The sequence below is a fragment of the Perca fluviatilis genome, chromosome 14, assembly GCF_010015445.1.
Source record: "Perca fluviatilis chromosome 14, GENO_Pfluv_1.0, whole genome shotgun sequence".
Classification (NCBI taxonomy): domain Eukaryota; kingdom Metazoa; phylum Chordata; class Actinopteri; order Perciformes; family Percidae; genus Perca; species Perca fluviatilis.
In genome coordinates, this window is record NC_053125.1 from 5393293 (window position 1) to 5417477 (window position 24185).

General features: G+C 42.3%; 1 pseudogene; it reads right to left on the reverse strand.

The window, feature by feature from the left end:
* Positions 1-2520: 2520 nt before the first annotated feature.
* LOC120573535 lies at positions 2521-17724 on the reverse strand (annotated as a pseudogene).
* Positions 17725-24185: the final 6461 nt, after the last annotated feature.

Genomic DNA, 24185 nt, shown 5'->3' on the forward strand with positions numbered 1-24185 from the left:
CTATACCCTGCTACGTCCTGTGACACCCTGCTATACCCTGCTACGCCCTGTGACACATATAAATACTGCAGTGACCCCCGTGCGTAATGCTGCATGATGGCACTGCTGGCACTGCAGGAGGACTATGGCAATGGAAGAATCAGGAGAGAAAGAGACTTCAGGGACCATGACGATGACTGGCTAATATGCCAATTTAGATTCCCTAAAGCTGAGCTCTTGGATCTATGTACTGAATTGGGGTCCAGTAGGTAGGGCAATGTGCTGGAACTGTGCCATCCCTGTGCCATCCCTGGTGAAATACAGGTCCTCGGCACTCTGGAGGCAACCGGCTGGTTCCAGAGGGAAATGGCAGACAGACAAAGTGTTTTTTTATTTATAAATATTATTTTTATTTATAAATATTATATATAATCTTCAATATCTTGAATAAACTTGATTGGAATTGTGATTTGAAAAAAAAAAACAGTTTCAAGCTGGTCCGTCAGAGTGAATGATGATGTCTTGTATTTATTTCCTTCCTGATAAAGCAGATGTTTCTGAATATTTTAAATCCTGTATTGTTAACATCATGTTTACAATATGGATCCGGGGTCTAGAGTGAAACCATTGAGCCTACATATTGAGGTAAAAAAACTAAAAAACTAGAAAGAATATGCCGTATACTCTTGGACAGTTGATTGTGTTTCATTTTGGCATGAACAACACATGTCCATCTCAAAAGACAAAAATCTGACTTTCACCTCTTCATGAAAAGTGCATGCCTTGCATTTATTATTGGCAGGTCTATGCTGCACTCTGCTGGACAACACTTAAACATAATAATAATAAGGTAGCATGTTACAATGCCAACACATTCATTCAGTTATTAAAGACAGAAAGTTAAACAATTGCCTTTTAACATATGTTTATCATTTAATATGACAGTACATGCATAGCTGAAAAGAATAAAAATATGTAACAATGTATTTGTATTTCCCTTTTGATTTGGTTTAATTTGGCATTTGAAATCTTCTGTGGAGTTATTTCACTTTAATGTTCCATATTATGTGCTACCAGTGTTCTTTCTGTGTTCCGTTTGGGGTTTTCTAGTTCTATCTTTATGTATCGTTTAATGCTTCAGTTTCCTGTTTTACTTTGTGTTGTTTTCCTGTGTCATGTATTGTTTTACTTCCTGCCTTGTGTGTTTTCCTGCCTCTGTGATTGTCTGCCCCGCCCTGATGTGTTCCACCTGTTCCTCATTCCTAATGCCACCTGTCCCTCTTTTCTCCCTCGTTACCTTGTGTATTTAGTCTGTGTGCTTCCTTGGCCAAATGGCCATTCTCTGTCTTACATTTCCAACAGTTTGGATCTTCATCCAAGTCTAAACAATTAACACAATCGACCCATTGTGTCATGCAGATAGAATTTTTTTAAGAGGGAATGACATGGACCCCTCACCTTATACGCAGATACTGAGCGTTTGTTGAATATTTTTGAATTTGTCTGTAAAGGAGGCATAGGTGTGACATGATGGGGGAGTGTCAGCCAGTAAACTGTTGCAAATAAGTCACAGATTTCTATTTTTGGTAATGATATCCAAGAAAAAAAGGTTGTTTCCGCTTTTCAACAATCTGTATGGAAAATGTATTTATTTGTATTGTGTTTACAAGGACAGTGATCATTCTTTACAGGGTCATATGAAACTTGACATCCACACAATTTTCACATTCATTAGAATATTACATCCCATAAGATACATTTCACATCATTCAACTATGAAATACAATAAATCTAAAAGAATAACATCTAGATGTCTACTCTAATTATGAGGTTGCTTGTTGAGACAATCATCATGTGTGATTTTTGCCTAATAAAGGGTTAAGTGAGATTTGAGTTTCGTAAATGTTTTTCTACGACTTCAAATCTTACACCTTCTCTAAAACTTGAATATTACATATATAAATATATATGTTATATACAACCAAAGGCTTATTTTTAATCATTACACAAGCTCAAAATCATATTGACCCTTCATTTATCACATATAATAATTATGTTAACACTTTAAAAGTTACATTGTGTTACCTAGAAGTGTATTCTAAAATGTATTATTAATATTATGTAATTACTGAAATGACGAAGAAAATAACACGGAAGCCTAAGGAAATCTGGAAGACTTTCGGCGCATATGCCCAGTTGTTAGTAGTAGTAGTAGTAGTAGTAGTAGTAGTAGTAGTAGTACATTGATGAATAGGTTGCCATCTTGAAACAGTATTCCTTTTTCTTAATACATGTATGCTGCTAAGTTTAGCTTACAAGCTCAGGCCAGACAGTGTTGAAGAATAAGGAGCACATCATTTAGCCTCTAATGGTACAATGTTGACATTTGCAAGTAGGCTTTTGAAAGGTGCCATATTATGCTCATTTTCAGGTTCATACTTGGAAATGCTTTAATGTTCAAACAACACATTATTTTTCTCATACTATCCGTCTGTATACTTGTATATACAGTTTCTGAATACAGGCTGTGTGCATTTCTCTGTGGATTGAGTGTTTTGATACTGACAGTATTTATATAGCACCTTCAACTGCTTTATAATAAAAATAAAAAAGACACTGAAATTCCACCTATTACAATCTGGGACCTTTTAGGCTGCTCTACCAGCTTCAGCTGTAAACGGTTAGCTGTGAAATTTTCTCTGCTTCATGTCTGTTGAGTAGCTCATTTAAGAGAAATTAGCAAGAGTTGTGTATTAGTGAGTTCTTGTGTTGGGTCAAATCTGCTCTGTGCCGGTAAGCGCCACTGTCAGCCAATGACAGGACAGTCACATTTCTTCTTTTTGTTGATACAGTTTAAAGTGGAATGATTTGAGTGGCACAGAATGTCTCTGTTTTTGGAGACAGAGGAACTACACCATTCTGAGGACGTGAAATGTAATTCACAAAAAAAAAGCTTTGGCAGGTCCTGTTTACAATCCTATCTGATGTGGTGGCCACGACATTTAAATGCAGGGTTTTAGAGAATGTGCTGGTGAGCAGGTCCAAGGCTTCTATGTGTGTTTATGAAGGGATTGTGATAATTGTGTCTATCAGTGTAACTGTTTTGAGGTCTTTTTGATTTTGAATCAAGAGTTCTTTAGCTCATCCAGAGTTCTTAAGAGTGCACAGGACTCCAGCGTTTCATAATAAACACTTATAAGATTTTGGACACTTTTTTGGCAATAGGTTGTGTGTATGGACATTACATTTTAGATTGCACTTAGTTAGAATGTGGTAAAGTGAGGTTGTTGAGTGGGTTCTAGAGTTTTGGACAGAGGGATCCGACCACCGGCTTGTCTGAGCACAACTCTTTCCACCAGGAAGGCCGTTCCAGCACCTGGCTGCCCTGCATCACTGTCGACCACAGGTTCTTGTAAAGCTACATGAGGGAGAAACAAGGAGAAGATGTGCTCATTGTTAAAGAAAGTTTTTCCTTTTTATGGTACCTATTTTTATTAAGGGAAGAAAGTGGAACTACAATTTCAGGAGAGCAACTCCAGACCCATGTGGCAAGGTCTAAGAACTATGACAGATTACAAACCCACCTCCTCCTTCTTGTCAAGTGCTGATGCTATAGAAAGTGAGCTAAACACATTGTATGCTGATCGGCAGCCAACAAGCAAAAACGTCTGAAGCAGAGGTTGATGGATGGGTGGGTGCACCTCAAACACCCATATCCTTTTCTAAGCATGACGTCAGGAGGGCATTCAAGCATGTGAACACCAAGAAAGCAGCAGGACCTGACAATAACAGTTGGTGAGTCTTCAGATTGCGTGCTGACCAACTAGCACCGGTGTTCACAATAATATTCAACCTGTCACTGGCTGAATCTGTCATACCCACGTGCTTTAATAAGTCCACCATCATTCCTGTGCCCAAGAAAACAAGACCAGACTGCCTGAATGACAACCGCCCAGTGACGATCACCTGTAGTCATTGAATGCTTTGAACAGCTGGTAAATGATCACATCTGCTCTTTACTAGCACCGTGGACCCATTACAGTTTGCCTACCGTCACATTTGATCAACGGAAGACAGCACAGCACACATCCTCCCCACTACCCTATCTCAATTTGAAAAGAAATGAAGAAGAAATTAATGTGATTGATGTTCATTGACTACAGATCAGCGTATAACACAATTTTTCCCTGCAGGACCGTAAACAAAGCTCAAGGACCTGGGATTAAACACCTCACTAGGGCTGGGCGATATGGAGAAAATCAAATATCACGATATTCTTGACCAAATACCTCGATATCGATATTGCGACGATATTGTAGGATTGACAATTGGTGCTTTAACAAAATATTATTTACACAATGACATTTTTGATAAATAATCATCAGAAATGTCGATTAAATGACAAAGTGTGTAAAGGCAAATAATAGAACAGCTAGAACAGTCTGTCGAGTTCAGAAAATTACATCACTTTACTCTAATGCAGCCTTCAAAACCAGGAAAAGACAACACTTAATATATTACGATTTTACGATATCCAAAATCTAAGACGATATCTAGTCTCATATCACGATATCGATATAATATCGATATATTGCCCAGCTCTACACCTCACTATGCATTTTGATCCTTGACTTTCTGACAGGCAGACTCCAGGTGGTGATTGTGGGCGGACGCACCTCTTCCACCCTTAATTCTTAACACCGGAGCACCCCAGGGCTGTATTTTTGGTCCCCTGCTGTACTCCCAGTACACACACAACTGTGTAGTCCCTTTCAACTCCAACACCATATCATCAAGTTTGCTGACGACACAGCTGTGGTGGGCCTGATCATAAACAACAATGAAAAGGCCTACTTGAAAGAAGTAGAGGACCTGACCCGCTGGTGACATGGCAACAACCGACCAACCAATCAACCTACAACCTACGGAAACAGCACCAAACAGACTGGCCCTGCAGAGAGTGGTTTGATCGGCTAAACTCACAACAGGGATTGCCCTACACTGCCTAAAGGATATTTACACCAGGCTAGACAAATCCTTAACAAAACCCCACTTTTTCCTTTCTGTTGAGGTTGTAGACTGAACAATGTGTATTGTACTATTTTCCTCAAAAAATAATCAAAAGTTACACTCACATATTAATCTTATAACTAAATGTGTTGGTACGACATGACAATTCTTTCATTATTTATGGGCATACATCAACATACTGAGGTATAAATAAGCTTTAAGTGCGTGTATGTCTTTACCTGTCCATCAGCATTGCCAATAGGTGAGTTGAGAATGAAATCAGTAGGTGCCAAAACATCCACCAATGCTACTGCATCATCCTTCAGCTGGAGGAGACACACAGACAGAGCAGGTCAGGTTGAGCTTAAAGTCAGTTGGGGGGCAGCATCATGACTTCATCATTCAGCTTAATGAAGACAGTATGGACAGAAACAAGGAAGGGACCTCATAACAATAAACACTATCCAATATTATACCATGGCTGCAGGGTGTCCATTAAGTAAGGGTTAAGGCCTGACGAGATGTTCATTATCAGGAATTAATGGACGATGGCGAGGTCAGAACCGGCCGACGCGCCGCAAAGTCCATTACGGGACACCTCCAAGAGCATTAACCCGCTTATATCATGGTCACTTGCCAAATTACATTTTTTTTTAAACCATTAATTTATATTTTAATACATTTAATATTCATTTAATATATTTTAATACAAGTGATATAGGACACCTACTATTCAGTCCTATTTACTGGAGCAGTGATCGTTATCATTGCATAAAAACCTTAAGGGATGAGAATGATTTTTCAAACCCTTAAATTACCAGGGAGTTATTGTTTGAAAAAACTTAAGATTTGGATTGCAAAATGCGTAAAATATAAATTTACGGTCTTAAAAATCGAGGTGTCCATTATCAGGTAATAAGGTAATTAACCCTTACGCATGGAATAGATGGAATGTTTCTGTACCTGGGAGCAGAGAGTGAGAATGGCCATCTGGACCAAGTCTGTGGGCTTCCTTCCACTCCAGTAATTACCTGTGCAGTAATACAACTGTGTTACAAATAGCAATACAATGGAATGTGTTATCTAGATTGATGCATATAGTATATAGAGTACAGTACACACCCTGGTAGAGTGTGGCCATGTGGTTGCTGAGGCTCCACAGCCCATACAGGGCACACAGCTTGCTGAGTACAGGTCTGAGACCAGCTGGTGTGTCCGTATCAGTAGTCAGCTCATGAAACCTCTGGAGACAGTTGTGTTCTATGTAGGCCATGGCCAGGGAGCGACAGTAGTAGACCTAAACACACACACACACATACACATTAATAGTATAGTTTTTTTTTCTGCTATAAACTTCATCACTACTCATTACTATAACTCCTGCCAATTTTTTTAATAACTCAGAACAAGAGTTTTATTTTTAGCTTGAGGTATGGGCATAGCTGAGCGTATCCATAAAGGCTCTGTGTGTGTGTGTGTGTGTGTGTGTGTGTGTGTGTGTGTGTGTGTGTCTTACCTGGCTGTTGTTACGGGCCTCAAACTCCTCCTTTCCCGAGGCCATCTCCTGCTCCAGCCTCTTCTGGCTCTCTTCCAGCAGGAAACACACCAGCCACTTATAGGCTGCCAGTGGCACTGATATGATGAACAAGGAGTACACTCACTATGTTAAACTGAGAAACAACTCTAGAAATGCAATCAGTAGAATTATTGTATCTGTGATATTTAGATATCTGGTTAAAGGTATATTTAGACACCATGTTGACTTCAGGAAATAATCCCTCATTTAGTTCTAGGAGTACCTGCAGAGTCCATACACTCCTCCATTGTTCTTGCTGTGAACCTGCTTTCCAGGATCTTGTGGGAATCATCCAGGAAATCCACAGTGTGAAGAGGAGACTCAATGCGCACACCATCTGAAACCGCACAACACAGCAGCTGAAACGTTAGAGATCAGAGTTCCTGTGCTCTGCCGTACATGATCTAATTGACACAATATTGACTGAGAAATAAAGAAGACTTGAAACTAGCGATTGAGACCATAAACTCAATATTAAAATGATTACTTAGGTAATAAATCAAGTGAGAAGTAGGGTCATTTTCCCATAGCCTTCTATAGAAATGGACTTTTTTGTTAAGTTGCCCCCTGCTGGAAATTAGATAGAATGCAGGTTTGAGGCACTTCTGCATTGGCTTCAATTTCCAGACCCTTCTGAGCTTTGTCCATTATTTTTACAGTCTATGGCCAAAGTTCACCCCAATTATGTAAAGGATTATCACAATTGGCTAGATGGTGATTGGTGAAGAATGCTAGTAACTGGGCCTTAACTGTTGGTTTACACGGTCCGAAAATTGCCATAACATTGGCAGGCGATCAGCACTAGCAACTGCAGAAGAACATCATGTCAGTCACCGATAAGCGATACAATTGACAATCGGCACAACCCTTGTGGAGAACTCAACTTTCAAGTTAGCCTTTTGAAGGAATATTGGTAGCAGCTACAGCGTTACATCTCGCCACTGCATGCTGTATCTGACATTAAAGGCTTGTAATAATCCCTCAGTGCATAGAGGACTGACCGCGGTGTTTAGCATGGAGCCAGCTGAGCAGATAGTTGCCGGTCTGTTGCAGCAAAGCCGTTGTTGTCTCCTTCATATGTGCAGTTTGGGTCATTGTCATTATGCAGATCACCCCGCCGGTTCACGAGAAAGAGAGAGAAGGTGTTTAGGGTGTGTGTGTGTGTGTGTGTGTGTGTGTGTGTGTGTGTGTGTGTGTGTGTGTGTGGGAGAGAGACTTACTGGCCAGGTATCCATGTCCACCGCAGGCCTCCCTACACTCCTGAATCCCTCTCTGAGCAATCCATGAGCCCAGTGGTTTACTGGAGCAGCCTATAGCATGGATCTCCCTGCCCATCTCTGCCTGCAATACACACAGGCATATTAGACTATAGTTTATACAGCATACTCACTCTGGATATAGACACACACATGCACATCATCTTAACTCACTTGTCTGTCACTCTTCTCCCTCATCATCTGTCCAATCTGGAACTCAACAAAGTTCATGAAGATGGATTTGGAGAAGTGTTCAAGAGCATACGCTGCTGCCAGGTACGGAATCAGACGCCATTGCTGAAACAAACACATTTCCAAGGAATTTGTGTAAAAATGTGCACCCCCATTATTAAAGGATATGTACACAAATAGCATAAAGCATTAAGTGTTGTTGTGGCTTTAGATACCTCCTGTTACTTTGATAAGGTAGTCTGTGATATGATTAGGTAAATCTGCTTTTAAATCCACTCCCTCCCTCCATCCTGACCTGTAACTGGTACTCCAAAACAGGAATCTCCTCTGTGTTTTTGGGTCCAAACTGTCTCCTGGTGGCTGAGAAGCGGATGGCGATAGTCAGAGCAAGCTTCAGGTTGACCAAAGCCATCTTGGTGATGGACACCCTGCCACCTGACAGGGCACCCAGAGACTCCCCGAAACGCTTGTTGGGGTCCTGAAGGAGAAGAACGTAACAATGGAGAAACATAAGAAATCTCTCACAGCGCCATCGCAAAACTGCAAACGAAACACCCCAGTGTTGAGTGACTGCTCCACTGACCAGTAGCTGGTGTTCAGCCCATCAATTCTTTTCTGGGCCTCCTTCATGTATTAAGCCATGTGCCTACTCATCTACTCATCAGGAGCTTCCGTGTTGTGAAGTGCACAACAATATTGAGTAGTGCAGCTGTAATTTAACTTTCATTGGTTCCTTGTAATGCCTATTGAGCGCTTTCCACCAGTGGAAATCTAACTAACCTTAAATGGTGTAACGTAGCGGCCATCAGGAGTAACATCTCCCGTCTTATTCAGCAGATTCTCCCGAGGGATCCTCACATTATGAAACAAAGCAAACCTGAAGAGAGAGAGACAGAGAAATGATCTTTGGTTTAGTTTAGTTGAAATTATAGTAATGCCGTGTGTCTGTTTTTTTTACTAATTTATTAAGTCGTATCGGTCACCTACCCGTTATCCAGTCCATTCTGCCCCAGCTTCTTGCCCATGTCTCCAACCAGTACACCAGGCAGAGCTAGCAGGGTCTTGGGATCTCTCAGCTGCAGCACAATGGTTAGTGATTACAGTACAGGGATGCAAACACATGTATGGTCAAAAAAGAGGGTGGGGGGTTGGAGGGAGGGATAAAATATATTAAAAAAAGAAAAGAAAAAAAACAAGAGGTAATCGAAGCCTCCCGCCCCCCGGCAAGTATCCAGATACTTACATTGCCACCAACCCCTGCCATCTCCGGCCAACCCCTATAGGCACATAGAGTAAAATGAAAATTCAGAAAATCAAAATACACCGCCACTAATTTTGAATATTCAATTTCATTTTTTATTCCGAAACATAAACTCTTATTGAGCTATCTAGCACTTCTTCTTGCTTTGCTCCACAATATGAATACAGATTCATTATCACTTATTTTGTTGGCAACCGTTGTTGTATAATAACAAAATTACACTTGAGGAGGCCTACACTTCAGTGATGCGCCTTTCGGACTTGGAAATTAAACCCTCTCATGTAATATAGCTAAACAAACATCAACGTTAAATGCTGATGCAGTTTTAAATGTTTTATGATTACAGAAAGGAGGTTAACCAATACTTTATATTAATCCTAATTTGGTTGTCAAATTTTAAATCCATAACTGCATAATGACACAAACCTTTAACAATAAATTTGGTGACTGCCTGTTGTCAAAGGAGAACTAACTGAAGTGCAAAGGAATGTAACTGAATTGCCTTGTTGCTGAAAGGTGCTGTAGAAGTAAAGTAGCCTTGCCTTACAACCTCAGCCTGTCAGTCAGTCATAAGGGCACAGAAACCACTGTGTACGTCAACAGCACTGCGACCGCTTTTGTCTCGCCATTAATATGATATCACAGTGAAAGGTGTCTGTGTGAAATTTTGAAAAACTGTAACCACACTTGAAACCACTTTATCGGTATTGCCGTGACTCACTCTGACTTAATTTACTCCGTCCGCACCTCTGCGCGCGTGCGCTTTTTTGCACTTGGCATACATTTTTAATGTTACGCTGGTTCTTTTTTTGACTGTTGACTGCTAATAAAGCATTAATTAAAAAACATGTAAAGTCATCACAGGTTTCATCAAATAAACAACAAACGTTAACATCAGGGAAACAACATTAAAATCCACAAATGTGCCAACTATAGGCTATGTATGGCTATCGTTAATTTAAGAGTTTAAACGGCGTTCAATTAATTGCATCATGCTGACTAACTTAACCGTGACTTCATTTAGAAAATACACAATTTCGTATTCTGAACTTAAAATTCTTCTATTTGATAAAGCTTATAGTTAGGGAGTGAGGAGTTGCAGTGTCCACCTAACTGGCCCACCTGCTTCTCTTCATAATTGTTAGATTAATAATATTTAACAAAGTAGAGGGAAGCAGACACACTGAGCTGCTCTCTCCTCTCCCTCTCTATTACCATTTGTGTGTATCCCGTCCCAGAAATGCTTGTTATTAATCCTAGCTTCTGGGGAGTTTACTCCCCGGAGTCCTTATGTTTTTTCCCCCAGCGTATTTCCTTGGAGGACGTTGGCACCAAGATCCTGGTTCCAGCTGTCGCCGTGGTCCTGCTGCACTCCCTGCTGAGCTCAGCAGTGCCCTGCAATGTCATGCTGCGTCCTGCTGAACCCTGCTGCTTCCTGCTACGTCCATCCATGCTCTGCTGGGCCACGCTACATCCTGTAACGCCCTGCAGCGCCCTGATATGACATGAACTACTACGACTACCATTTGAAGTCGCTGTTCCGTTATTAATGTGACTATTATCGCCACTGTTCATCACACCCCCAACCGGCACCGTCAGACACCTCCTACCAAGAGCCTGGGTCTGTCTGAGGTTTCTTCCCAAGAGGGAGTTTTTCCTCGCCACTGTCGCACTGGTCGCACTGCTTGCTCTTGAGGGACTTATTGTAATTGTTGGGGCTTTGTGTGGTCTAGACCTACTCTATCTGTAAAGTGTCTCGAGATAACTCGTGTTATGATTTGAGACTATAAATAAAATAAAATTGAATTGAACATCTGAATTTACTGTTGGACACGCATGAGACGGGAGGTATGAGACAGGAGGTCTCCAGGCTGCAGCCATACACTCTGAACATGAACTCTGGTCTCAGGGAGAAATTTGTTGCAGTGGCAGATACCATCGACAGTAAAAGATACACAGTAAGAAGAACACTAGTGGTTCACGCTTGCGTGCATACTGCTGTTTTGGCACGCAGTGTTCAGATTTCCTATTTACTTGTTTGGTGGAGGCAATCCAGAATTACTGTTGGTGAAATTATAATCAGCAATTTTCAGATTGTTGTACCTTGTTGTTTACTCAAAAACTCAAAACAATCTTCCCACTCCCACCATTCCCACACTTCATGCATAACCAAACTTCATGCAGTACCAAATTACATTGTATGTTTCAGTGTCACACTGCACCTCCAGAGATGGAACAACATTCAGAGTTGAAAACTTGGGTAATAATGAGTTTTCTGAGATGCAGCTGTGTGACATCACATCAGATAACATTTCCTGATAATGTAACCAGCTGTAACTGGGTCAGGGGTTAAAGGTCAGAGTCTTACCGCCACAACGAAGGAGTGCAGGCCGTGGCACACCTGGTCAGGCGTGTAGAGCTGAGCGAACACCACAGCGTGGGTCGCAGTCTTACCCATGTTCCCCACCCAGAACTTGGCGGCCTCAAAGTCCGGAGAGTTGATCACAAACTCCTACAGAGTAGAAAGGTAAACATAGTAATGGTTACAAATTCCCACAACGTTACCCTGTAAAATCTTAGAAGGTAGACGGACCAGTAAACCAGCAACATTTTACCAGGAAATATTTTACCAGATGAAGGTTTGAGGGCAGAAACATTAATAAAGTGAGCACCAGTGTCTGGTGTGCAAGAACCTTCTAGTAATTTACAGTGCCTTGCGAAAGTATTTCGCCCCTTTGAACGTTTTGACCTTTTGCCACATTTCAGGCCTCAAACATAAAGATATAAAACTGTAATTTTTTGTGAAGAATCAACAACAAGTGGGTCCCAATTATGAAGTGGAACGAAATTCATTGGCTATTTCAAACTTTTTTAACAAATAAAAAACTGAAAAAGTGGGCGGCAAAATTATTAAGCCCCTTTACTTTCAGTGCAGCAAACTCTCTCCAAAAGTTCAGTGAGGATCTCTGAATGATCCAATGTTGACCTAAATGACTAATGATGATAAATAGAATCCAGCTGTGTAATCAAGTCTCCGTATAAATGCACCTGCTCTGTGATAGTCTCAGAGGTCCGTGTAAAGCGCAGAGAGCATCATGAAGAACAAGGAACACACCAGGCAGGTCCGAGATACTGTTGTGGAGAAGTTTAAAGCCGGATGTGGATACAAAAAGATTTCCCAAGCTTTAAACATCCCAAGGAGCACTTTGCAAGCGATAATATTGAAATGGAAGGAGTATCAGACCACTACAAATCTACGAAGACCCGGCCGTCCCTCTAAACTTTCAGCTCATACAATGAGAAGACTGATCAGAGATGCAGCCAAGAGGCCCATGATCACTCTGGATGAACTGCAGAGATCTACAGCTGAGGTGGGAGACTCTGTCCATAGGACAACAATCAGTCGTATACTGCACAAATCTGGCCTTTATGGAAGAGTGGCAAGAAGAAAGCCATTTCTTAAAGATATCCATAAAAGTGTCGTTTAAAGTTTGCCAAAAGTCACCTGGGAGACACACCAAACATGTGGAAGAAGGTGCTGTGGTCAGATGAAACCAAAATCGAACTTTTTGGCAACAATGCAAAACGTTATGTTCGGTAAAAGCAACACAGCTCATCACCCTGAACACACCATCCCCACTGTCAAACATGGTGGTGGCAGCATCATGGTTTGGGCCTGCTTTTCTTCAGCAGGGACAGGGAAGATGGTTAAAATTGATGGGAAGATGGATGGAGCCAAATAAAGGACCATTCTGGAAGAAAACCTGATGGAGTCTCCAAAAGACCTGAGACTGGGACGGAGATTTGTCTTCCAACAAGACAATGATCCAAAACATAAAGCAAAATCTACAATGGAATGGTTCACAAATAAACATATCCAGGTGTTAGAATGGCCAAGTCAAAGTCCAGACCTGAATCAATCGAGAATCTGTGGAAAGAACTGAAAACTGCTGTTCACAAACGCTCTCCATCCAACCTCACTGCGCTCGAGCTGTTTTGCAAGGAGGAATGGGCAAAAATGTCAGTCTCTCGATGTGCAAAACTGATAGAGACATACCCCAAGCGACTTACAGCTGTAATGTGCGCAGAAAGGTGGCGCTACAAAGTATTAACTTAAGGGGGCTGAATAATTTTGCACGCCCAATATTTCAGTTTTTTATTTGTTTAAAAGGTTTGAAATATCCAATAAATTTCGTTCCACTTCATGATTGTGTCCCACTTGTTGTTGATTCTTCACAAAAAATTACAGTTTTATATCTTTATGTTTGAGGCCTGAAATGTGGCAAAAGGTCGAAAAGTTCAAGGGGCCAAATACTTCGCAAGGCACTGTATATAACAAAAAAAATTTAAGGGAAACTTCACCGATTAGCATTAAGCTTTGTATCAGTAGAAACCTGGTAGTATTTTTGAATGACCGTGCTTCCCTCCCTCATGTCCCCATGATAGGGGAGATCTCTGTATTGTGGGTCTGGAAAAAGCCTCAGATGAAGCAAAATGACGATTTTTGCGTCATCTGAGGCTTTTCCGAGGCAAAAAGACTACAGCCTGTATTAGGAGCCACTTCCGCATTGCCCATAGGGGGTTGGACTGTCGTTTTTTTTCCGGAGATTGCCGGGAAAAAACAAGTCAGTCATCTTGAATCCTTGCTTGCTTCTCAGCAGGAGCAGAAACTGTTCATCCCGACGGAAATTTTAGAACAACAATAATGTGCATTCAAACTACCGCCGCGATGTACCACCGGGATACATTGGTACACATCGGAGAATATGCAGACCACTTTATTACAGACGCAATACACGACACACCGGCAAACGCTTTGCCTGCATGGAGACCAGCGGTGGTGCTCGATACCTCTGGCCGGTGCGACGGACCTCATCAGTGGGGAGCGTTGAACGAGTGTGCCGGTGGAAAGCTAACGCCAAGCCGACCACCTGTTCACCAATCCTGCTTGCAAGTGTTCGCTCATTATTATTATTAAACAAACTGGACTACATCCAACTTCAACGAAACTCCCCAACGTGAGTTCAGAGACTGCTGTGCTGTGTTTTTGTTGTTGTGGAAATATTGCTGTGGACAATCCAGTCTGCTGCTCTGTCACCGGGTAAGACTACTAGTGGAGGTGGGCTGTGTTACCCGACGGCCTGTTGCAGAAATGGGGTGATTTGTATCCAACTAACTGCTAACTGCTGGTGGAGTTTATGACTGTAAAATGCCAACAATTCTAGCTACATCCCCGCCAATGTATGCGCTATGTTTATACTCGATGTTTATACCACAGCCCACCAAGAGCTAATGCTAGTAGCTATGTGTTAGCCTTCTTTTATGACTTGGTTGAATTCTAATGTAGAATGCGGTCTGTTATTTCTTGTTATACCATGGTCTGGGTGAATACTCTATTCTGATTGGCTGCAGGGTGTCCATTAAAAAGTGATGTAGGACACCTACTAAAGGAGTTCGGGGAAACTGACTGTTTACTGTTCTATATGAATCGCGTACATTAAATCAAAAGAAAAAAATGTGGATTTATTATTTCCAACTCGTCCTCTGAACACCACAGGATGGCGCTAAAACACACAGGCTGCAAGAAGTAAGTTCTACTGGCCCTCTGGACTGACTCAGTTTCACAGCGAATAACGTTATCTCACATCCCGTTCACTGTTCAGCTCGCTGCTTCAGCGCTACGTTACACATCGCGGATCAAATTCTTCGTTAAAGTCGTTATATTGTTTTGGCGACAATGACATGGCTGGATAGCTAGCTTGTCTTGTTGTTCAACACACTGTCAAATTATTTTTACTGATTGCCAACTGTACACAATGTTATTGACTTAGGATCTTGCTAGCATAGCGTCAGCTTTCTGGCTCGCAGCTAAACTGAAGGGTTCTATCAGCTGAGCGGACTATATAAATATCTCCAGTTGCTAAGGGAGGCAAGTCGTATCTAAGGTTCTTCCTAATTCCTGGTGGAGAGATCGTTTGCATTGCATAAGAACCTGATGGATGGGAATGATTGTTCCAGGCGTAACCAGGGAAACGGAGTTATTGTTTGGATAAACTTTAGATTTCCATTGTAAAACTAATTAAAATATGAACTAATGTTTTAAAAAATTTTGTTATTCGGCAAGTGACCATGGTAAAAGCGGGTTAATGCCCTTCGAGGTGTCCATTGTCAGGTATTAATGGACTTCGGCGGAGGCAACCGTCCGACACGCAGCGGAGGACAGTTCACGCCTCGCCGTCGTCCATTAATACCTGACAATGGACACCTCGTCGGGCATTAACCCTAACATAACAGACCGCTGCTAAGGATAACACACCGTTGCCATGCAAAAGCAGAGCGTTGCCATGGACGCAGTTTTGTTCACTCTGGAGGACAGCTATCAATCAATCCGCTGAAAGAAGTCCGGATGATGTATCAGCTGTGGCAACAACAAAAAAGCTTGTTTTAAATGTGTAACACCACTTGAGTCACGTTGAAACGTTTTTTCGTGTATATTGTTGAAATGACAATAAAACACACTTGTTGAGTTGATAGTCTCACTGTCTGTCTGTAAAGGGTAGGCATGGCTTGGGAGTGGCCTCATACAGCAGCAAAGCAAGTGCATTCTGGGATTTGGTGTCTTTCATCCATATCAGCCAAAAACACATTTTCTGGCTTATCTCAGCCTAGAAGGCCCCAATTTCAATTTTACTTTTCACATTAGTGACCCAATTTAAAAGATATATTCAGCTTTCCAGCGGTGAAATTTCCCTTTAAGAATGCCATTTCACTAAGTGATGGTCTAAAGCAGTGGTTCCTAACCTGGGGACCAGGCCCCTGCACAGGGTCAAAGGATAATATGTTATGGCCCTGGGCCATATGACTACCTGTTTTGGCTTGTGTCTGTCTCTTTCAGTTGGTGCCTGATTGACTGGCTCCTCCCATGTCGTGGGGGGATTGGCCTCACCTGCTGGGAGTCTATAAAGCTGGGTGATTCCATAAGGTCTGGTCTCACTCTCCCTCCAGGCAGACTGGTGCCATGCTGGCATCCAACTTGGGTTGTTTTGTTTGGTTTTATTGTGTTTAACTGAGCCCTTGTTTGTGTTTAAGGTTAGGTGAGCGGTTACCCTTCCATAGCATCCAACACCCACATTACACTACTGATTACTTTAGTTTAGTTGTCTTTAATAAACTTACAGTGCTAAGCATAAGTGAATACACCCATGCTAAAGTTGACTAAAAAGAGGAATAAAAAAATCATCTTTTGGAAATTGATCTTAATGCCTTAATTAAAAAAATGAGGAAAAATCCATTATAAAATCCTTAAGGACACCAATTTTCTTTGTGAATAAATAATGTATCATAAATAAATAAATGTTCTTCCTTAAAATACAGGGGGCATAAGTAAGTACGTATGTTAAATTCCCATAGAGGCAGGCAGATTTTTATTTTTAAAGGCCAGTTATTTCATGGATCCAGGATACTATGCATCCTGATACAGTTCCCTTGGCCTTTGGAATTAAAATAGCCCACATCATCACATACCCTTCACCATACCTAGAGATTGGCATGGTTTTTATTTAGTTAGCCTAATAGCTGGTTTGATTTGCATTGAGAGATGATCTTATGGAAAGTACCCCATTAATAACTTAGCTTCTTCCCCGGAGTCCTTGTGTATTCTCGTCTTGCAGATTTACCTGGATTGTGGCTGCACCTGCTGCTGTGGTCCCACTCGACGCCCTGCCACTTTTATTATTATTGTTGCTTTTATCACAGTTCTATATTTTCTCTCTCCCTTGCTGCCCACATAGAGCCAGTTTCTGCTCGAAGTTTCTGCCCATTAAAATGTTTATCCTCCCCGCAGCCAGACTGGAGAAATCGCTCTTAGGGGTATTCTCATATTTTATCTGTACACTGAGATAACTTCGGTGATGATACGCGGCCATAAATAAAATTGACTTGAGTGTTGTGTGGTGCATGTTCTGACCTGGGTGGAGGGGTCATATGTTGCTGTGGTCCTCAGGGCTCTGGTGTTGCTACCGTGGCTCAGCTCAGTCATTCCAAAGCATCCAAACGTCTACAAACAGACACAAATTCAGAGTTCACAGTGATGGAGATTAATATGAATTTCACACCTGAATAACATTAGACGTGGAAGCAAAAATCTAAATTTACAAATATATGACCAACTGTGTCCTTAAAATGTTAGGTGATTGAGGGTTTTGGGGAAAATAACAGCATATAAGAATCCAAAGAAAACTGTATGGCTCACTGTGAACATCATTCAGCTCCTGCAATTTATAAATCCATAGGGGCAGGATGGTGTAAACGTTGTAGACGGCCATTAATAAAGCACCGATGCACCTAAAAGGTGGAGTTATTGGCAGCGTAAAGCAGTTTTGAACACTTACCGTCATGTCTTCAGTGTTTTCAACGTATTTGCTGTGTCTCACACAAGTTGTTTTTAGCATCTTTTACTGAGATGAGACAATTATTAAAAGGGAAAAAGGTTAAGCAGAACAAATGTGAAATTTCTGAAGTGAGCTGCCAGAGCTGCTAAGAAGCTGACAGTTGTTCCGCCACTAGCAACAAAACCATTTCCTGTCGGTAGCCTTCAAAGTAAGAGCACCATCTCCAAACGTTATTTGAAGGCAAAACTTCGAATTAGACTCTAGTCTAGAGTAACAATTGGTGGATGTTATAAAATGTGTATGATTTCAATAAGTGCTACTATTTAATAGGCATTAACATCAAATAAGAAACCCTAACCATTGACTAATCCTAGTGCTTTCCAAACAGCGCTGCCTGGAAGATGACGTTGGGGGTTGAAAACACCAAACACCAATATTAGCCCCACCTTTTATCCCCAAAGGGGGTATATTATTATGCAGTGATAAATAAAATGTAGGTTAACACTGAATGAGTATTCTTGTGTTTATTGTTATGTGTATCGCTAGTCTTTTGTTTTGTGAACAAAACCTTTGGAGGGATGGTGGTAACTACCACTTAATATATTTGGTACCCCTAAAATCGCATGTGGCCCCAGCCTGGCCCCTCTATTTGAAATGGTCTAGAACCGCCACTGCAAAAAACATAAATATGTCAGTATACTGTTTAAACATAATACTTTTTTTTTCATAATACATTTCGCCTCCTCCTCCCTGTACGACTTTCACCCCCCAGTTACATCTTAACTGGCATGGGAAAACTAGAAAGTTTTAGGGTGACCTTGTACCCTTATCTGCTCAGACAAACATTGCTCACATTATGTTCCAGACTGGACACCTCAGCAGTTTAAGCAGAAACTGAGATAAACTGTCTTTCAATAATGTGAGAGAATTAAAGTAGAAATAAAACATAAAAATATAAGGAATTATGCTTAAATGTAATTTTTCCCATTACAATCTGCTACTACATTATGACCCACCCAGACCTCTCAGGTCGTCTGGGACAAGTCTACTTGTTGTCCCCAGAGTCAGAACTAAACAGGGGGAAGCAGCATTCAGTTTTTATGCTCCACATATTTGGAACAAACTCCCAGAAACCTGTAGGTCCGCTGCAACTCTCAGTTCTTTTAAATCTAAGCTAAAAAAATAATTTATTTTATTAACTTTAATTTCTTATACTGCACTGTAACTTTTATTCTTATACTGCACTATCAATTTTATTCTTGTCTTTTAATGTTTTTAATTTGTTTATTAATGTTTTTAAATTGTTTTAAATTGTTTTCTAACTGCTCTTTAATGTTTCATGTAAAGCACTTTGAATTGCCCTGTTGCTGAAATGTGCTCTACAAATAAAGCTGCCTTGCCTAGCCTAGCCTAAACAGACTTTCAAAAAAAAGAAAGTGTATTGTGTTTTTCATTTGGACATGAACAAATCAGAAGACAAAAATAATCTCCCTTTTACATCTTTATGAAAACTAATAGCATTGCTTTGCATTTTATATTTGGCAGTTCTATGCTGCCCTCTGCTGGACAATACACTTAATCTTATGAAAATAATGATAATAATAACGTAGCATTGAAAATTCATGTCACAATGACAAACAATTCATTAGTTCGATAATTGAAGACAAAAGTTAAACAATTGTCTTTAACATATGTTTGTTTTATGACAGTAAAAGCAAGACAATTTATATACCAATGTATTTTCATTTCACATTAAGACTTTGTTTGCTATTACTCTCAAATAGTGTGTTTACATGGTCAATATGCATGGGTAAGAAGTCACGTGATTGGTATAAACCGGTAAAGTCACACGACAGAGCATGTTAAGCCGAGGAAATCCCACATTATAAGTGAAACACAAAATAAGGACAACATAGAAATAAACAAATCAGAAAAATATATCCCTGGTCGGCCAAGGAAAACAACAGTAGTTGATGACAGAAATATTGTGAAAACCCCAAAAACATCAGTAAGTGACATAACCAACGACCTCCACAGTGCAGGGGTGAAGGTATCCCAATCCACTGTTCAAAGAAGACTTAGAGAGCAGAAATATAGAGGCCATACCACAAGATGCAAACCACTCATCAGCAGTAAGAATCAGAAGGCCAGATTGGAATTTGCAAAGAAGTACAGAGATGAGCCGCAAAAGTTCTGGAACACATTCTTATGGACTGATGAGACCAAGATTAATCTCTACCAAAGTGATGGAAAGGCCAATGTGTGGAGAAAGAAAGGGAACTGCTTATGATCCGAAGCATACAAGCTCATCTGTGAAGCATAGTGGAGGTAATGTCATGGCTTGGGCGTGCATGGCTGCTTCTGGAACAGGCTCATTCATATTTATTGATGATGTAAATGATGATGGTAGCAGCAGAATGAATTCAGAAGTGTACAGAAACATTTTGTCTGCCAATTTACAGAGAAATTAATTTAAACTTATCGGGAGGAAGTTTATCATGCAGCAGGACAATGACCCAAAGCACACTGCCAACAAAAGAAAGGACTTCATCAGGGGGAAAAAAGTGGAAGGTTTTAGACTGGCCAAGTCAATCACCTGAACTAAACCCAATAGAGCATGCATTTCACCTCCTGAAGAGGAGACTGAAGGGAGAAACCCCCCCGAAACCAAAAAGAACTGAAAGAAGCTGAAGTAAAAGCCTGGAATAGCATCACAAATGAAGAATGCAACAGTTTGGTGATGTCAATGGGTCGCAGGCTTGAGGCAGTTATTACAAGCAAGGGTTATGCCACCAAATATTAAATGTTATATACTTTAAGATTCCATCCATCCATCTTCGCCCGCTTATCCGTTATCGAGTCGCGGGGGGAGCAGCTCCAGCAGGGGACCCCAAACTTCCCTTTCCCGAGCCACATTAACCAGCTCTGACTGGGGGATCCCGAGGCGTTCCCAGGCCAGGTTGGATCCTTCCACCTAGTCCTGGGTCTTCCCCGAGGCCTCCTCCCAGCTGGACGTGCCTGGAACACCTCCCTAGGGAGGCGCCCAGGGGGCATCCTTACCAGATGCCCGAACCACCTCAACTGGCTCCTTTCGATGCGAAGGAGCAGTGGCTCTACTCCGAGCTCCTCACGGATGACTGAGCTTCTCACCCAATCTCTAAGGGAGACGCCAGCCACCCCCCTGAGGAAACCCATTTCGGCCGCTTGTACCCTGGATCTCATTCTTTCGGTCATGACCCAGCCTTCATGACCATAGGTGAGGGTAGGAACGAAAACTGACCGGTAGATTGAGAGCTTTGCCTTCTGGCTCAGCTCTCTTTTCGTCACAACGGTGCGATAAATTGAATGTAATACCGCACCTGCTGCGCCGATTCTCCGACCAATCTCCCGCTCCATTGTCCCCTCAATCGCGAACAAGACCCCAAGGTATTCGAACTCCTTCACTTGGGGTAAGGACTCATTCCCTACCTGAAGTAGTCACTCCATCGGTTTCCTGCTGAGAACCACGGCCTCAGATTTAGAGGCTGCGAACCGATCCAGTGAGTGCTGAAGGTCACAGGCCAATGATGCCATCAGGACCACATCATTTGCAAAGAGCAGCGATGAGATCCCCAGCCCACCGAACTGCAACCCCTCCAACCCCGACTATGCCTTGATATCCTGTCCATAAATATTACAAACAGGATTGGTGACAAAGCGCAGCTCTGGCGGAGGCCAACCCTCACTTGAAACGAGTCCAACTTACTGCCGAGAACCCGGACACAGCTCTCACTTTGGCCGTACAGAGATTTGATGGCCCTGAGAAGAGACCCCCTCACCCCATACTCCCGCAGTACCTCCCACAGTATCTCCCGGGGGACCAGGTCATACGCCTTCTCCAAATCCACGAAACACACGTAGACCGGATGGGCATACTCCCAGGCTCCCTCCAGGATCCTTGAAAGAGTGAAGATTTGGTCCGTTGTTCCACGACCAGGACGGAATACACCTCTTCAATCTGAGGTTTGATTTTCGGCCAAACCCTCCTTTCCAGCACCTTGGAGTAAACTTTACCAGGGAGGCTGAGAAGTGTGATGCCCCTGTAATTGGCACACACCCTCTGGTCCACCTTTTTGAAAAGGGGAACCACCACCCCGGCCTGCCACTCCTTTGGCACTGTCCCAGACTTCCACGCAATGTTGAAGAGGCGTGTCAACCAAGACAGCCCCTCCATATCCAGAGCCTTGAGCATTTCTGGACGGATCTCATCAATCCCAGGGGCTTTGGGAAATTGACAACGATCCCCCATCCTCCAGCTCTGCCTCTAACATAGAGGGCGTATTAGTCGGATTCAGGAGTTCCTCAAAGTGCTCCTTCCACCACCGTATTGCCTCCTCAGTTGAGGGCAACAGTGTCCCATCCTTACTGTACACAGCTTGGATGGTTCCCCGCTTCCCCCTCCTGAGGTGGCAAACGGTTTTCCAGAAGCACCTTGGTGCCAACCGAAAGTCCTTCTCCATGTCTTCTCCAAACTTCTCCCGCACCCGTTGCTTTGCCTCTTTCACGGCAGAGGCTGCAGCCCTTCGGGCCCTTCGGTACCCTGCAACTGCCTCCGGAGTCCTCTGGGATAACATATCCCGGATAGACAACTTCTTCAGTCGGACGGCTTCCCTGACCACCGGTGGCCACCACGGTGTTCGTGGGTTACCGCCCCTTGAGGCACCTAAGACCCTAAGACCGCAGCTCCTCACCGCAGCTTCAGCAATGGAAACTTTGAACATTGTCCACTCGGGTTCAATGCCCCCACCCTCCACAGGGATGCACGAAAAGCTCCGCCGGAGGTGTGAGTTGAAAGTCTGTCGGACAAACAACCCGCAGGCGTAGGGAGGCGACCCTCTTGTCCACCGGGGTAAACTCCAACATAGCGGCGCTCAGCCGGGGGCTTGTGAGTATCCCCACACCCGCCCGGCGCCTAACACCCTGGGCAACTCCGGAGAAGAAAAGAGTCCAACCCCTGTCCAGGAGTATGGTTCCAGAACCGAGACTGTGCGTAGAGGTAAGCCCCACCAGATCTAACCGGTAGCGCTCCACCTCCCGCACCAGTTCCGGCTCCTTCCCCCACAGAGAGGTGACATTCCACGTCCCCAGAGCCAGCGTCTGCTGCCCGGGTCTGGTCCGTCGAGGCCCCTGACCTTCACTGCCACCCGTGTAGCAGCGCACCCGACCCCAGCAGTTCCTCCCACAGGTGGTGGGCCCATGGGATGGAGAGGGAGTTGCCACGTTGCTTCTTCGGGCTGTGCCCGACTGGGCTAGGTGGTAAACCCGGCCACCAGGCTCTCGCTGACGAGCCCGCCATCTGGGCCTGGCTCCAGACGGGGGCCCCGGGCTTCCTCCGGGCAGGGTAACTCGTTGGCTCATAGGGTTTTTGAACCATTCTTTGTCTGGCCCCTCACCTGAGACCACTTTGCCTTGGGAGACCCTACCAGGAGCACACAGCTCCAGACAACACAGCCCTCAGGTTCATAGGGACACACAAACCTCTCCACCACGATAAGGTGATGGTTCCCGGAGAGGCTTTAAGATTATTTGTTCCAATACTTTTGCTCACCTAAAAATGCAGTGTTCTAATACAAACGGTGATATGTCCTAAGTTGGTTAACACATTTAGATGTAAATACCAGGAAATAAAAGCTGAAATTCTGAACTATTGTCTCATACTCATCTTTTGATCTTAAACCCAAATGACTTCAGTGAACAACAAAAAAAAAGGAATACGCCTTGCCGTTCCAATACTTTTGGAGGGAACTGTACGTCAGGTCAAGTGGGTAAAAGTTTTTAGAAGGGCTAGGTAAAAAAGCATTTTGATGCTAAAACATACTTTTTTCGACCCAAATGTTTGCATATTTATAAAAAAATATATATTTTAAGGTGCTAAGAGTAAATAAAAAGTGAAAGTACTCTAGGCAGAAAGGCCCATTTCAGATAACGTACATTAAATATTTGGATTATGATTATATTCTATATTGTAGGTGCATTGATGTGCAAGCAATAATTGTCATGTAATGCTGCAGCTGGGTCATTCGAACTACTCCATGAAAATACATCATTTATTATATTTGTTCACATGTTTTATGATGGATTGGTTATTATTTACACATTATTTTCAGTTATTTCAAAATACATCATTTATTATATTTTGTATTATTTGTCTGAATGGAGTTGAGGGAGACACTTTATAAGCCCCTTTGGGGTTTCTTGTCTTCCTTGCACATGTTGTTATGACGGATTGGTTATTATGTCCAAATTATTTTGATGTGCTAAATAAAGAAAAGAAATATATAAACTGTATATAATATAGTTGTTGCTCATCAGAATCAATCTTCCTTCATGCTGGACAATACACTTAATCTTATCAAAATAATAATAACGTAGCATTGAAAATTCATGTCACAATGAAAAACAATTCATTAGTTTGGTAATTGAAGACAAAAGTTAAACAATTGTCTTTAATGTGTTTTTTTTATTTTTTTATGACAGTACAA